Here is a 15,142-nt window from a genome sequence, read left to right on the forward strand (position 1 = left end):
TTGTCAGCCTGCTCACTGCCTGTGTCTTCTTCTCTCAGAGACAGTGGTGAGAAAGATATTCTACTAAGTGATGCAAGCTCTGGGTGGTCAGGCCTGTGCAGTATGCAGGTGCTGAGGAGCACTGGCTGTGCATGGTTGGGAAGGGAGCAGTGCTGCAGTTTTTGGGAGGTTCCTCTGCAGAGTCCCACGTTGCACAGGGGTACATGGTTGCAGCCAGCAGGCTGCACAAGGCATACCTCTGTGCCTGCTTGGCTCAGGGTGATTTCTGAACCAGGAAATCAAGCCAAACAAGTCATCTCCTATCCAGCCCTTTTCTCCTTTTTCCATAAGGTCCTTCTTTATTATCCTCCTACCCTTAAGTAAATTGACTTGCCTTGCTTTCTCCCTTCAGTGATGCAAGCTACCACTAACACTTTTTATCTGTATGAGATAAACATTTCCTTCCTTCTCTAGCTTATTGTCTTTGGACTGCAAATATTTGAGAGCAGGTTTGATTTCCTGTATGTTTACATGGTACTTAGAATGGCAGAATCCAAATTTGGGCTGAAACTATTAGGATTTAGTCACTCTCATTCTTATTTATCATTTATAAAAGATAAGTTCTGCTGGTAAATGCTCTGTAAAAAGCACTGCTTCCTCCACTGGCCTTGGTTCCTGCTGTGCCTCATTTGAGTTGAGGATGTGTTGGAGGAAATTGCTCTGCACACAACATGGAATAAATTGCACTTTATTATATCCTTATTCAACATCTCTATTTTATTTTTTCTTTTAATTTCTCACAAAAATGTAGAAAATTCACATTATTTTTTTCTTATTTGAGCTGTAAGAGCTTTCTCTGTCATATTCTACTGACTAGTGATTTCAAACAGTTTCACATCACTCTTCACATACAGTTCAGCTATGTCATCCAGCCTCTTCCCTTCAGCCATTTGCTCCCATCTCAGCAAGTTCTTAGTCTAAAAAAGATCCTAAGTTGCATTAATTGGTCTTAATGATAAGACCTGACATATAATGCTGCCTGGTTTGTGAGGCTGCACAGAAAGAGAGGAAACCTCATTCACTGTAAACTAATGTTCTAATTTCTTTTAGCCAAGTGGTGCTTACAGACATTTGTGCAAAGAAAGCACCTGTGCTCTGTAGATCCAGTCCCAGTGCTTATTTCCCAATTTTGGGTCATGCTCCCTTTAGAAAGTAGTTGTGAGAGGAAGAACTGCCCAGCTGAGGAGAAGAAGTGAGAGATTTAAGGAGAGAATAATTATGTTTGAATTAGTCTATGACATGTATAAGAAAAAAACACAGAGGCTGGTGGGCTTCTACTTTGGTTCCATTCTACTTTGGAATCTTTAACCAGCAGGGAAGCACAGGTAGAGTAAATAATTGTCTAGAGGGCTGATTTGGTTGACAGTCCTTATTATGAAATGAACACAAAGGTCAACAGTGATGCAGGACAATGTAAGTGCTCTTGCTATCTGTTCTCCGAACAGTTTGCTTTGTTCCTTAGAATTACCTGGACAGTACAGGATTTTCATAAAGCTGGCTAGGAAATGCATGGTAGTGTCTTAAACACCATCTGTTTGGAGAAACATAAACGGCAGGTCCCATCCTCAGTTTCTTGAGGCAGAGAAGGATTAAGTAGTAGGGAGTGATGGACAGGCTCACTAGTGGATTTGTATCGCTGAGTTTAGATACTGAGACTAGATAGGGCTAAATGGCTGGAAGGACATAGACAAGGAAGAAAATGCTGAGTTAAGCAGCTCTGGATGTATTTTGGCCACTCTTGCAGTCTGTTTAGGATATGAAAAGAGAACCAGAGGGAGGTAGGCTCTGGTTTTCCTTGAGGCTGGAGTTTCTTGGCTGTGTTTGCTTGCTTTCAGCTCTGTTCTGTTTGCTCTCAGGTAGTGGGTAGCCTGGGTGCAAGATTTGGCTGAGAGCTTCAGGCATTCAGAGATGACTCCCTTCTCCTTGTTTTTCCCATGCATCTCTATCTGACTCGAGGCTCTTGATATAACATACCATACAGTAGTGTGAGGCTCAAGCTCCTATTCACTATAAATAGTAAGGATTGCTCACTTGGCAGGACTTGGCTTTAGCTCTCAGAAAACTTTCATTTTCTTGCTTTGAGTTCCTCAAATCCCTACAAAAAAAGTTGCTCAGCTGGCATTAAAGTAGGGAACACATGCAGTAGAAGAAAGACAAAACCACAATTTGAACACCAGTAGAAGAGAAAGTAAGCAAGGCGTGTGGAAATAAGGCTTTGTGTGCAATGTCAACTCTCTATGTTGTCTTCCCAATATGCAGTCCACGTTCATTGTTTTGTTTTTCTTCTTAGAGCCCTGGTTCAGGCTGTTGTATTACAGACTCAGTTCTCATTACCAGAAATACAACCTCAGTTCCCAATCCTCTGAGCTGCAGAGCTTCAAACAATGGCATGATAGCAAGACCCTCGAATGGAGAGTCTGCTGTGAATCTATTTTAAGCCATTTTGGGAGGAGGAGAAGGGTTTGACAGGAGGAGGATATTTGGTTATATTATGCAGAAACTGCAAAATTCTCTTTCTTCTCTTCCCCCACTTACAGTTCTTGTAGATGAAGAGGTGGGAATTGTACCAGATTACCTGGAGTTCATGTGGGAAACCTATCTAGGATTTCTTGATTTAAAAACTGCTGGACTTTTTGTATTATGACAGAAATACTTTAAAAAACTCTGTTGTGTTTAATGTGCTTGTAATTTTTAAAGATGTCCTAGATATAATATATAGTAGATAAAATAGATAGAAAATACATTTGGGATACTGCAGACAAGAATGCATGCATGTAATGGCTGTTAGGATTTGTAGGATAGGAATCTAAGTCAATAGGTGTGTTAGGAGAGAGGTCTGCTCATTTGAGAAACCCCACAGAACTACAGACTCAAAAGCAAAAAAGATAAAAGCAACTGTCTTTTGAACTTCTCAAATATTTTTTTATTGCTTGTACATCTGTGTGAAAGATAGCTGTGAGACCATTTTAATGCATCTTTTGGAAGGAAGGTCAGTTTTAAACCTGAAGTTTTCTTGCTTGCATTTATTTTTCCCCTCCAAGGCATACAGGTGTTCCTTTGCTGTCTCTGTACCTGCTCATATTGCAATCTTCCATGGCAGTGCTTGGGGTGGTGGCAGCAGCAGCCTGGCTGTGGGTCAGGCTGTGGCAAGCACACAACAGGTACCTGGCAGATACCAGGCACCATTTGTTCTCCACCTCTGCTTTGAAACAGGCAGTGGCATGGCTCTAGCCAGCATCCCTTCAGTCGGACCATGTGGATTTGTAAAAATAGCAATTTAAAGTGCCTGGCTGAAAATGATAATTTAGTAGAGAAGTATTTCAGTGGTTTTACTGCATTATGCCAATGTAAAGAATTCTGGCAGTTCTAATAATAACCTTTCTTTACATAGCTTAACAAAACCCTCTAGTCTTTCTTTTCTCCTTTTTTTTTTTTTTTCCCCAGGCAGTTCCTAGTTGTAAACTATGTAATGCAGCTTTCAAGAGTAACTGTTTATATTTTTCTACTGACTAGAAGAATCAATGTTCTTTATTGTGAGACCAGACTTTAAATATGTGACTCCTGAAAGGTTAAAGTTTATTTCTTACATGAATAAGTGAATTCAGATCAAGAGTCCAAATTTCAGAGTTTTCATTATCCTAAGTTTTAAAGATCAGGATTGTGGAGAAGTAGGAGGATATGAAGTAACAACATTTCAGAGGAGACTTTTGAACTCTGAATTTAGCATTCATTGCCACTGTCCAAATTACTAAATTTTTTCTTATTTTGAACCATTTATTTATTTATTTAGTAGTTGAATTATCATAACATTAGGAAACACATTAGTCACACATCTGTTATCAGAGTGGTTCTATCAAAGTCTGATTACAGTAATTTTTAAAATCAGAGCCTGTAAGTGAAGTCTGTAGTATCTGTTTTCATCTAGATAAAAAGCAACACTCTTTTTTGAAGAGAAATTGATCTGACTGCACACTTGGATACCAATTAGGAAGAAATTCTCACTGCAAAAGCACAAGAAAGGGTGGGTGGAAGGTTGTACATCTCTTTAAAAAGAAACTGTAATGATACCCTTTTTTACAGTCATGTTAAATTTGCCATTTGAATCAGAGAATATCTGAAGGGAGATGTCAGAACACAGGCTTTTGGGTGTGGGAAAGGTGCACCAGAAAACAAGCCATAATTGATGAAAGGGTGCTGTGCTGTGCTCGAATACTGAGATACTGTTAAATGTTAATGCAATGCATTTGTTACAGGTGAAGGTGTGATATGCAGAGGTTTTGTACCCATTAATGTATTTTTGGTAGAGAGCCTGTTTCCTTCTAAAACAGCTACAGCTACTGTAACCCTGTGTAAAAGGTATCATTAGCTTAAAAGGAACTTAGAATGATGCTGCTGCTTCCTCTATGAGTATAAAAGTCAGATCCATCTTGCCCATTCTGCATGAGACTTAGATATTTGAGTCTCAGGTGTGCTCTGCTGTGCTGCCTTCATCTCCAGCCTTGTGTGTGACTGCAGTGGAGGTCATAGTGTTACGGTGCAGCTGTGTTAGGTTTTGGAGCCAAGGGATCTCTTGCTAGAAGGTGGTTTGTCTGTCAGTAACTTCATACCATGGCCTTTCCTCCATCTTGCACTTAGGAGTCAACTTTGTGCCTTGCCATGTGATGCAACTGGTGAAGCCCTGTGTGCTTCAGCACAGATGAGAGAGGTGTCCATGGGCTCAGACAGACCAGCCTTAATGTGTGGGTGGCTTGGAAGCAGTCGTCCGTGGGCATACTCCTGTCCTTGGGGAAAAACAGGGGTATTCAAGCTAACTTTATCCTTTTTCACAAACAGGGGTTTTGTTGTTTTGGGTTTGTTGGGGTTTTTTTTGTCTGTACAAAGAGAGTTGTACTTCATTACATCATGATTATTGCATGTATGCAAGTCATGACTAAACCCCTTGCTTCTGTATCATAAAATTGTCCCTTGCTGCTGACAAGGCAATGGGCAAGTCTTCTTTGCCATAAGTGACCTGAAGCAGGTTGCTCTGCACCCTCACTCTCTGGGTCTCCTTCAGCTTCTGTTTCCCCAGCTCTGGCATGTTGGACTGGTTCTTCAGTTAGGAAAGAGGTACAGCTCCCTTGAACTCAGGAGAGCTTTACTAACCTGTGCAAATTGCAGATATAATCCATTATTGTTAGTGTTCCCAGATGGTGAAATGTGTCCAGATGCTGTTATTGTAGGCAGGGAAGAAGAAGCCATAGTTTTGTCCTTAATCTGTGTCTTTGTAATGCTATGGAGGGGGGAAAAGGTGAAGAAGGATCTTGTCTCCTCTCACTTCTGCTAGTATTTACTCATGGATGTAACAAGCTGTCATTTTCTAGTTTGTGTGAAAAGTGACACTTATTTCCCTTCCCCTCTTTGCAACCTTGCCAATGTATTTGCTGCATGCAGATATAGATTTGTGTTCATTTCCCTAGCAGATGTCACAGTGATTCAGTGCAAATCTGCTTGGAGACATGATGATAATTGAACTGTCCTCCAGGAAGGGGAGATGAATGCGGGGGTGTTTTCTGCTTCCGTTACAATAGTAGAGCTTTATATTTCAGATCCTCGCTTCAGAGCTTTAATTTTCCATTTTTCCCAAGCAGACTGGGTGAGATGTACTGACATTCAAGATGATGTTTGAAATGTGCCTTACCTAAACTGCTTAAGAACTGACTTTATATGCCATGCCATTGTGAAGTTACAGTTGTTTGATATTTAGATGCAAGAAAGCATCTATTAGTGGAATGTAAATACTACTGTTATTTAAAGTAAAGTTTAATTAAGTGCTGGCTCCTAATACTCAAAATTTACTGAGAACACTTATCCTTTTTTTCACTTTCGCATCCAATCTACACGTAAAAATAATTCACTGCCAAGGAAGCAGCTCAAGAATGTTTGGTGTTCTTGTTAGGACAACCCAGGGGCACCACTTCCCTCTTCAACGAGTACAAGTTGATTATATAGCTGCAGCAAAATAATACAGGAGCCAAATTAAGAAAGAGCAAAAAGCAGTAACTACCTGCTCACATTGTTGCTGCTATGCAATTGTTTGATAGCTGTATAATTGATGTGTGTGGCTGTGATATGCAATCTCCTGTTTGTGTGCATGTTTGGTGCCTGTATATTCTTCCAGGAGTTCCTGGCTGCCTGCTATTTTCTGTTGTTACGAGTAGATGTTTACATGCAGTGCATCTCCAGCTGGCTCTTGACCAAGCCTTCTCAGAGCTCTTGGAAATACCCCTCCTTTAATAAAGTTAATGTCAGTGGAGATTGCCATTTTCAACCGTTTTGATATCCTTGGCACAAAGGAAATGCTGTTTCCTCCCTCTGGAGGATTAGACAGCATTAAAGCTGCTCCATCTGTGAAAAATAACACACTGCTGGGTGGCTGTTTTTTCTCCCCTTTCCCCCATGAAAGAGTTACTGCTCCAAAGGGGTGCCTGCAAGAGGAGAGCTGTACTGCAGACTGCCTGACATCTGCTTTGTTCCTTTTGCTCTGTCTGCAGAATGCCTGCACCTGAAAATCAGTTTCATCTCCTGCTGTTTGGAGAGGGTGTTCCTGTGCTGGTATCCCACTGCTCATCCCGGCACTGTGCAACAGCAGTGGCAATACTGAGTCTGCCCCTGCTGTTATACTGGGGTGCCCTCCCACTCCTGTTTGCTGGGACTGGGGAGCAGTGTGGATACCAGACTGCATTCAAGCAGCTTTTGTCCTTGTGAGTCAGCATTTCGTTTGCATTATTGACAGGTTTCCCAATCTGCTTGGGAAATCCGACAGACACCTCCTGGGTCTGCAGGGTGTTGAGCACACCAAACCCTCTTGTGACCAAGGAGGCAGAACTCGCTCCTTTCTGGTAGGTTGGCTATTGAGAGATTGATACGCCAGACATCTTCTCAGCTTATTTTGCAATGTGTGTATCCTTCTCCAGACAAGGGCTGGATGATCCTCACACCCCCGTCAAACACAAATCCTTTCAACTGCTTTTGTCCACATTGATTTCCAAAGTCCATTTCCTGAAATGGTCCTGAAAGCAAATCACCTAGGCAGCTTTTCCTTTTCGAGACCTGAACACCTTTTTCACAAAAAATAGTGTGAAAAACTTAGAGAAATGAAGGTACCCTTTTTTCGGACATATTAAACCATATTTTGGACATATAAAAATCCCACTGTCCTACCGAGAATCTCCCCCAGGTATTCAGCATACCTACCACTTCCAGGGAATTCAGATATTTTGCATCACAGAAGATTTGTTTGTGTTTTGGTGGCTCGACAGAAGTGTGGGGGGTGCAGGGGTGTATGTGTGGCTTCTAGTGTGAACAGCTCACTTGAAAGGAGTTACCCTGTGGGAGGGTAGGAAATAAAAGGGTGGGAGGAAATTGGAGGAAAGGCTAAGGAGCTGAAAAGAAGGCTCAGGGGTCACATTTTAGATCAGAGGAACACAGTCCCCAGTGTGGAGTGATTTGTGTTCATCTGCATCTTAATAAAGGACAATCTGTCAGGCTCAACATGATCCTATTGGACAGGATTTTCCAAAGGTCTGAAGTGTGTTCCCTTATCTTTTCCTGCTGTTGTGGAACTTGCTCCTGAGATATGTAGTGGCTGTTACATCTAGGAAATACACGTGCAATTTGAGCTGGAAAAGTGCTGTTCTAATACAGTCACTGGAACTGAATAAAGGAATTGTCATCTTACCTTCTTGTGTCAACAGAACAAGGAAAACAAAAGAATGAATGCCCTTTTAGAAAAAAGGGAGTAGTTTTTTAATCCAGCTACCTGCACAAAGTGAATCCCACTCTGAAGGTCTAGAGGGCATCTAAAAAATATATAATTTCTGACTGCTGGAGGAGTTGCAGGGACTTTCAAAGTAAAATGTTTCATTTCTGTCCCTATGACCTCCTACTCACTGGGATTGCAAAACTGCCTTCATATTGGAGACTTCAGTGGAAAGGAATTTGCAGCTAGGGTTGAATATGTTTCCTGTGGCAGAAAAGACTGCTCTGCTGTGGGGAAGATGAACATATTCCAAATGGTACTACAAAAGTTTTTTCAGTCTCTGCAACAGATGAGCAAACCCAACACCAAAGTGGGAGGTGAAATGATGAAGCTGCATAATTTTGACAAATAGGGGTATTGAACCATAACTAATGGCAACTGCTACGTAACAGTTTATACATGAAGGAAGGGGAAAAGAGAAATGAAGGATAAAGACAAATTAAGGAAGGAAACAATGGGTTAAATGATACTTGCAGTGATAGAAAGAAGGAGAAGGTATTGAGACTGGGGAATAAACAAGGCTGAGCTGGATGGTGAGGCAGAAGTAGAGATGACAGACTTGAGGAGTGGGGAGTAGAGGTGAGATCTGCACTGCAATCCAAAGTGTTTATTAAGTTATAGGAGATGTGAGGTCAGGTACTCCTGTAGCATGGTTGTGCCAGGGAGGCTTCAAAACATGCCCTGTGTGACTGACTTTGGTTTCACAGCCTTGGTGCTGCTGCTGCAGGCTGCTCTTGGGCACCAAGATGGAAATGCAGTGTGCTCCTGCAGGTTATGGCATGGGAGAAGGCAGGAGAGGGATCACAGTTAATCACTACTTCTTCTCCTGACATATAAAGTTGGGTGCTAAAACAGACTCTGCTTCACTCCTACACACAATGTGCTCAATCATTCCATTTTTAATGTAACAGGAAGCACTGAAAAGTATGATGCTGCCAGGGCAGAAAATCTAGCTATTAATGCTGGAAGAGAGGGAAAAAAGGGGCTTTGTACACAGGAAGCATTTCACTTGTAAAAATCTAAGATGGATTTTTTAATTCACATATTTTAAAGGTTTGAATTTCCTATATACGTGGAAGAGCGCACTTGAAGTGTGGACACTTAGGATCTTGCAGACATCAAATTCAGATTTGTTAAACTGACAATTTTTTCTGTATCTAGATACTTCATAAGCTCATGTTTTCTGGCACAAGTTAAAATAGGCTATAACCAGCCTGGAAAGGAAACTAAAGAGGAGGGTATAAAAAACATTTCCTATTTCTCCTGTCATTGCTTATAGGCAGTCAAATGCGGTGAGGAAGCAAATAGACAGTGCAAAGGCCTTTCTTAATATCTTGCTAATGAGACTTGGCTGTGGAAGGGCCTGTCCCCATCTCTGGGCTTTCCAGCTGTCTCCCTCTTGGCTGCCAGTCTGCCTTCACAACTCAGAGGCAGGAGTTCCCCTTTGGTTGCCTATCCCTGTCTTTCTCTCTATATAGACCATGATTCTGCCTTTTCTCTTTGCACTTGAGCTGTTCATGATGATGATGAAATCCCAAATCTTCCTGTAGTTACCTGGTCTACTCAGCGCTGTTTGGAAGCTCATTTTGAACAAGTGTTTGTTTCCCTCATCCTCTGGGCCATGCTTTTACTTGAAATGTCCATGCTGTTTGACTCTATTATTCAATCAATTGGCACTTAAAAGAAACGGGATTTGTGCTGGAAACCAAAGGGAAAGGTTCTCTGGGTAGCTGATGCTTGAAGGAATGCTCTGAGATCTCCTACAGAAGCTTAAGGTTTTAATGTTGTGTGTTCAGCAGCTTCAAATAGGGTATGAGTGAATTTCCTGCCTGATAACAAGATTAGTAAGAAGCAAAGTCTGTGGTCGGAGAACCTTCATCAGTCACCTGGTTGCCTTTGCACAGAGCTGTGCTCCAGCCCGCACACACCAGGTACCTTTGCACCATAGGAGATGACTCACTGCAGGGAGTGGGTGTCACAAAGCATCTGTCAGGAGCGTTGCCTGGGACCAGGAGGCACATGGAGACCCTTTCCTGCTGAGCTGGAATGTGCCAAGTGCGTGGAGTAGCCATGCTAGTAAGGGAAGGGTTGTGGAAATTGCCAGCCTTAAGGAACCCTTCATGGCTCTCTCGCAAAAAGTGCACCAGACACATGAATACTCTGAACCAGACCCACAGGAACTTCACTACCTGGAGTTCCTTGTTTGTCCTTACATTTTCATAGGGACTTCTGCCTTCACCTGTCACTTTTGGTATCATGATCAGCATGGGCTGATGGCAAGAAACTTGCTAATGTTAATTTACCAGTGAGAAATCTACTGATACAGTTAAATAGCCATAAATATGGAACCGGTCTGAACATTAAGCACACTACTGAAAAAATGAGATGTGTTCTTGCACGTGGCTGATGTTATTTGAGAATCAGAGGTGGTTCTTTAAATAAATGCTTTAAATGTGGTTTGAATAGATGTCTAAGTATAAAGAATAAAAGATGAGGGTGGGTATTTTTGAACTGAATAGCAATGATGTATCCATACTGCTGCAAAGCCTTAGTGAATTGTCAGGCTGGGTAGAGGAGAATGGCACTTGCATCTCATTTTGGCTCTCACGAGCCAATACCTCTTGTCTAAGGCCTCATTTTGAGTACAGTCAAACACCTTTGCATTTGATCCTGCTGCCATTGAAGCTGATGTGAGGCTGCTTATCAGGGAAAGCAGATAGCAGGACTGGGAACCTAGGTGGATATGTTCAACTTAAAAGGGTGCAGGATGGGGTTTTTTCCCTGTTCAAGTATGAAGCACTGTAAAAGGGATCTTCCTTATCATTCATCAGCTGATCTGAGGAAGAGGCTCATGTTACTCTGTTATTTTTTAGATCTGCAAAAGCAGCACACTCTGCATTTTGGCCAGAGGAGTAGTAGGACTGCTGCAAGTGTAGTGTCATTGCATGGATGGATTTTCCAGTGGGAAATTCCACTACCAATAGCCTTGCCAAAAGACAGCTGGGAGGAGGATAAAATTTCCTGTGATGATGGTGGTTCTTTCCCAATGAAATAACAACGAGCAGGGAAATCCATCGAGCTGTTAGTCATGCATTTTTTACACTTATATATAGCATAGTGCATGTGAGTGTGTTTATGTCTGTGTATAAAAACTAAAAGAAACTATATTGCACTCACACTCTCTATATGAGGCATCATCAATTTCAGATACTAAGAAAACTAGCTCATGATATGATGGGAGATAAATGTATATGCAATGGAAAATGGCCCAACAGATAATTTTGCTAATAATATTTGTATTTAGTTTTTTATGGAAGATACTAAGATTAGTGTGGCTTGAAAATAGATTGTACCTCTTTAAAATGAGCCTCCTTTCTTTGTAGCCCTGTGAAGCCTGGAGGTTATTTTGAATTTTAAATAGTGCTTGTTAAAGGGAAGTGAAATCAAAGGGTATTTTGGAATGTAGCCTTTTCTTTAAATACATTCCTTGTAGGTGGGGAAATCTACAAGTTTTTTTGTACCACAGATGCTCAAGCTCCATTAATATGTCTTTGTGTGCAAGTTCATAAGGCGATACCATCTTACAAACTGGTGTAGGAGAGAGAATTGATTTTTAGTGCTTTCTAAAATGCAGAGCACAAACATGCCACAGCCATTGTGAGTGTGGAAGCGTGAAAATTTTCTTGAGAAATAAGCCAGAGGAAGTTTTGATTCCAACCACTTTGTGTTTAATACCCTGCATATGCCTCCAAGAAATTTAAAATCTTCAGTAAATTCTCTGCATATCTTCCATAGAAATTTTGTGCTTAGCCTCCTATAAAAGATTAAGTGATAGAGGCCCATATCTTCAAATGTACTATGATGGTGGGTGAGATCCCACTTAATGTTTAAAAAAGTTTCCAACATGTGCAGTCAGTTTCTGAAAACCAGGAAGGTATCCAGGATTTGAACACTGACAGAGCAATGTCTTCACTGCAGCTTGGAAGATAGAGATGGTGGCTCTGTGTTTAAATGAGACATTCCCTGAGTTAAACTAATTTTTGGTGTAACATTGCAAAAGTCAGTGTAGTAAACTGGTCTTCAGGGTTAATTCAGCTAAGAAGCTACCTGGTAGATTTCATGCTCATTAATGTATTTTGGGGACTGTGTTTCTTACTCCTTAGAATTGGATTGTTTATACTTCTGTGTTCGTTTGTTGGTAAATTACTTAAAACCAAATTGCAACAGCACTTCAACATTTGAAGCCAATTGGAAGCTAGCCTCCAGCACCATCATCAATGGAAGCAGAAGAATTTTTCAGAGCAGAACTGTTTCTCCATTCCCCTGGAGGAGAGAAGCAGTATTCTGTAAGTAAGGATCTGTCTCTTAGGCTGTTTTCTTCTTGAACATTTCCATGAGCTGAAATGTGTCTTCAGTAATCAAATGTGCATTCATTAGTCCTGAACTCTGCTTAGTTTGCTATCAATGTTCAAAAAGAGAAGATGCACGTTTATGAGAAAGGAAATGCAACTTTTGATTTGTATTTTAGGCTCTTGCCTCTAGTGCTGGGGCAGAAGCAAGCATGAGCAGAAATTTGAATGTAAGATGAGATTTGGAAGAAACCCAACTCTTCTTTAAAATCCATTCAGAATCTACCATTATCAAATATATGCAAAATTACGCTATCCATTGCCTTTGAATTTTATCCTTAAATTAACTATAGTCATTAGGATCTTTCCTCAGGCGATTCTTCACTGATGCATACTTCTTCCCAGCTTATTTTATTTAAAATGCAACTCCTAGTTCCCCAATGGCTATTCAGCAATGTAATACCGAATCTACAGACCATCATCTTCCAGAATGAGGAAGAGAATTCTTCTCTGCATTCCTTCCTCAAAGTACAGACATTTCAATCTTTCCCTTGCCAAATCTTTCCCTTGCCTGTACACTGATGATTTCTGTGGGACCAGATGATGCGGTTATGTAGCAGCTTCCCCAAAAAATAGAGCTGTAGCAGTCCTCTCAGCCAGAACATCACCCTTGTCTAGGGATTTCTGTGCTCCAGGGCAGGATGTTAATGATGAGGCTTGTACCCTAAATGCCTGTCATGCCACAAGACAGAGGTGTTGCCTGGTACACTTCAATTGATTGCTGAAGCAACTTGGATTGTGGCTTTTCCTGCACCAGAACCTCTCCTTGTGCTTTTTAGTTGAGCTGTACCCTCTTCAGCATAGCTCATATTAAGTTGCAGCCCAGCCTGACAGGTCTGGACTAATTCTCTGCTGTGGCCACTCTGGAATCCCATTAGTGAAAGAGCAAGCGGTTTCTTCCTGCCTTGACTTCAGAGTGCTTTGTTCAAATGTTGAATACTTGGGACTGGGGTTTTGAAATATTGATACAGGAGAAAGTACAGACTGTCTCAGTCAGGCCTGGTGCAAGCTCTGCTCAGACACTCTGGCGCACGCAGGGCCTGTGGGGGAAGCGAGAAGGTCAGCATGACTGGCCTTCTGGGCGTGGGGTGGGGCTGGGCAGCAGCCTGGCCTCTCACAGATTGTGTAGGAGGGATTTGCCGGGATGAGATCACTCATGATTTGGCAAAAGTAATACCCAAATGCCATCCATAGAATCATAGAATGGTTTGGGCTGGAAGGGACCTGAAAGATCATCTAGCTCCATCCCCCTGCCATGGGCAACAATGTCTTCATTAGACCAGGGTGCACAAAGCCCCATCCAACTTGCCCTTGAACACTGCCAGGGATGGGGCATCCGTAACTTCTCTCAGCAACCTGTGCCAGTGCCTCATCACCCTCACAGTAAAGGACTTCATCTGATATGCCATCCCAGGTGGGGTCTCACCAGAGGGGATCAGAGCGGGAGAATCACCTCCCTCGCCCTGCTGCTTGTGCTTCTCTCAATGCAGCCCAGGATGTGGTTGGCTTTCCAGGCTGCAGGCACACACATTCCTGAGCCATGTTGAGCTTCCTGTCAACCAGCACTCTCAAGTCCTTCTCTTCAGGGCTGCTCTCAGTATGTTCTCCACCCATCCTGCATTTGTGCTTGGGATGCCCCAACCCAGGTTTGGCAGCTTGCACTTGGCGTTGTTGAACTTCAAGACGTTGGCCCAGACTCACCTCTCACACCTGTCAAGGTCCCTGTAGGTGCTGTCCCTTTCCTCCACCCTGTCAATCACACCACACAGCTCCATGTCACCAACAGACCTGTGGAGAGTGTGCTCATGTGTGAGGCCTATGTGAAATGCAGGTTTGTTCCTCGGGTATTTCTCGGGTCCTACTGCCCTTTGCATGGGACAGCAGTTTCAGCAAAAACCATTCCATGGAGAAGAGAAGAAAATGAACATGTAAATAATAGCCTTGAGTCTTTTATCGATCTTTATGTGTACTGAATAGTCTCCCTTTCCCTGTTCTGTCAAATCATTTCCTTCAGGCCACTTTTCTGTTAATGCTCTAGTGATGTCTGCAGTAATGACAGATGTGTGTTCTTCACTGATTTTATTACATGTAGATCTTCCCAACATATCGATTTGATATAAAATGATCTCACAGGCCTCAGGACTCTATGAGAGATTTCAGATTAATGGGAAAAGGTGTATCCACGCCATCTCTTGCACAGTACTAAGCTCTGTGGGCAGCTCTCCCAACTTTCTAAATCCACTGTACAACTGAGGAGAGAGACAGCTTGCTCTGCCTTGATGGCAGCAGATTGGGGAGTTTGGCTGGAGGTTTTCAAGCTGCAACAATCACAGAGGGATTGTGAGAGTAATAATGGAAGAACAGGGTCCTTTGTGCAAACACGACAAATCCCTCTGGGAGAGCATGTGTGCACAGGAGCACTTCTGTACCCTGAGCAGTGGGCAGTGCTTTTTGTGACATTGCCATGGGTCAGCCTGTGTAGGTTTTGGAGGAACATGGCATAGCTGCAGTAAATCTTTTACATACTCTTGTTTTTTAGAAATCAGAGTGATAACATCAGGACTGGCCACATTAAGTCTTCCATGTGCAGCTTTGTGTTTTCTGTGCTGTTTTAGGATGATGGGAATGTTGAATATTTGACCACTACAGTCTTGGCATGAGCCACAGCACACTGGGGAAGAGAGAAACGCCAAGGCCCTGGGAACCTCTGGCTGTGTGTACACATTGGATTCCCTTAATGGACAGCAGTAAGAGTAAACATTTGGCTTTGGCTGATTTGGGTTTTGGTTTGTTTTTATTTTTTCCCCCCCTTTACATGATTTCTTCTCCTGTGAGCATTGAAGATGTTGCAAACAACCCATCTGCGTTTTTGCAACACCTCCTCTGTTCCTCG

The 15,142-nt window shown here is 42.3% G+C and overlaps 1 long non-coding RNA gene across 1 annotated transcript in view; it reads left to right on the forward strand.

The window, feature by feature from the left end:
* Positions 1–15,142, forward strand: part of LOC136362250 (uncharacterized) — a 29,081-nt gene that overhangs the window by 13,205 nt on the left and 734 nt on the right. Inside the window, exon 4 of the long non-coding RNA XR_010743759.1 lies at positions 14,865–14,996. This is a non-coding gene — a long non-coding RNA (uncharacterized lncRNA). The remainder of the gene's footprint in view (positions 1–14,864; positions 14,997–15,142) is intronic.

Source organism: Sylvia atricapilla, chromosome 1 (assembly GCF_009819655.1).
Source record: "Sylvia atricapilla isolate bSylAtr1 chromosome 1, bSylAtr1.pri, whole genome shotgun sequence".
Taxonomy (NCBI): Eukaryota; Metazoa; Chordata; class Aves; order Passeriformes; family Sylviidae; genus Sylvia; species Sylvia atricapilla.